This window comes from Pelobates fuscus, chromosome 5, assembly GCF_036172605.1.
Source record: "Pelobates fuscus isolate aPelFus1 chromosome 5, aPelFus1.pri, whole genome shotgun sequence".
Classification (NCBI taxonomy): Eukaryota; Metazoa; Chordata; class Amphibia; order Anura; family Pelobatidae; genus Pelobates; species Pelobates fuscus.
The window spans coordinates 173,250,430-173,252,579 of record NC_086321.1 but is presented as its reverse complement, the minus strand read 5'-3'; the positions used below and the strand labels follow the sequence as shown (position 1 = coordinate 173,252,579).

The following is a 2,150-nucleotide window of genomic DNA, read 5'->3' as shown; positions in this document are numbered from 1 at the left end:
ACCCACTTTGGCATGAAAGGTAACTTGTATATCCCCCAATTGTCTTGAATATATCTCTTGACTTTCCCATTCTGTTATTGTCTTCTATCTCTTTACATTGCTCATTGTAGAATGTCTCCTTGTCTCTTCTTGTTATCCTTTGGAATTCTGCATTCAGTTGGACACATTTTTTATGATCTCCACTACCTTTCGATTTCCTTCTTTCCTGGGCTAATTTTAAAGCCACATCAGATAGTCAGTTTGCCTTCTTAGATTTCTTTCTTTTGAGGATATATTTTCTTGCGGTTTCCTGGATAATATGGCAAACTTCGGTCCAAAGTTCTTCTGGCATTCTATAGTCCATGTCTAGTCCCTCAAATCTAATCTTTCCTTCCACTGCATATTCACAAGGGTTATTATTTATGTTGTATCTGATTGGTCTGATGGTTTTCCCTCTTTTCTTCAGTTTATTTCTGAACTTTGCAATTAGAAGCTCATGGTCCAAGCCACAGTCAGCTCCAGTTCTTGTTTTTGCTGACTGTATAGAGCTCCTCCATCTTTGGCTGCAAAGTATATAGTCAATCTGATTTCTATGTTGTCCATCTGGTGATATCCATGTATAAAGTCATCTTGGAGGCTGTTGGAAGAGGGTGTTTGCTATAACCAGAGAATTATCTTGACAGAATTCTACTAATCTCTGACCTGCTTCATTTTGTACTCCAAAGCCAAACCTGCCAGTTATTCCAGGTGTCTTTTGGTTCCCTACTTTAGCATTCCAGTCTCCTATGAGGATAGTAACATATTTTCTTGGTGTAATATCTATCATGTGTTGAATATCTTCATAGAAATTGACAATTTCAGCCTCTTCAGCATCCATGGTTGGAGCATAAACTTGGATCACTGTAATGTTAAATGGCTTGCCTTGAATTCTAATTGAAATAATTCTGTCATTTATTTGGTGGTATGCGAGCACTGCTTTGTCCACCCGATGATTTACTATAATGGCTGCTCCATTTCTTCTGCGGGATTCTTGACCACAGTAGAAGATTTGATGGTTGTCTGATTTAAAATGTCCCATTCCAGTTCATTTGAGTTCACCAATTCCCAGGACATCGATGTTTAACCTTGTCATCTCATTTTTTATCACATCCAATTTGCCATGGTTCATAGTTCTAACATTCAATGTTCCTATGTTAAATTGGTCTTTACAGCAGTGGACTTTCCTTTACAAACACATCCGCAGTTGGGTGTCCTCTCGGCTTTGGCCCAACTACTTCATTAGATCTGGTGCTACTCGTACTCGCTCTCTGCTCTTCCTCAGTAATGAGGTAGGCACCTTCTGACCTGGGAGGCTCATCTTCCAGTGCCATATCATTATGTATCTGGTTCTGCTTGTCCATATAGTTATCTTAGCAAAGTTACTGGAGTGGGTTGCTAGTTCCTTCTCCAGTGGACCGCGATTTGTCTGACTTCTCTGCTATGACCTGCCCATCTTGGGTGCCCCTACATGGTATAGCTCATAGCTTCATTGAAGTACACAAGCCCCTTCACCACGGCAAGGTAGCAATCCAGAAGGAGCTTGATGAGATTCATGTAAATACAAGGAGGCAGCTGATGGCGATGCTAACAAAGGAATTTGCAGAATGTTTTGAACATTGGAACATACGCTGGTAGAGGTCCCAAGGTGCCTACTTTGAAGGGGAACTTCATAAATGTATGGGATATAGATAGATAGATAGATAGATAGATAGATACCTACTTTGAAGGGGAACCTCATTTATGTATGGGATATATGTAGATAGATATATAGATAGATAGATATAGATATATAAATCAATCACAGGTTCATTTTGCTATTAATAATAATTTACAATCTGTGACAATGTTCACATTTTACTGCATGTTTATACCACCATTATACCAACTGAGCCCCTAATTTCCATGGAATTGATGCATTAGTGGATCTCCTGGCTGAATACTTGATAATTTACTGGACTATTTTCTTTCAACTTTGACTTGTTGCTACATAATTCTTAATGATTCAGATCTCTGGCCTCTTTGTTCATTACACTGGACTTTTGGACTGATACCGACCCATCCTAATTCCCATAGCAGAACATAACTGGCTTGGCACCTGTTCCTATAGACACTTTGGTAGCACATCCACTTAA

The 2,150-nt window shown here is 39.3% G+C and overlaps 1 pseudogene; it reads right to left on the bottom strand.

Annotated features, from left to right (window-relative positions):
* Nucleotides 1–235: 235 nt before the first annotated feature.
* LOC134612068 (craniofacial development protein 2-like) lies at nucleotides 236–1,379 on the bottom strand (annotated as a pseudogene).
* Nucleotides 1,380–2,150: the final 771 nt, after the last annotated feature.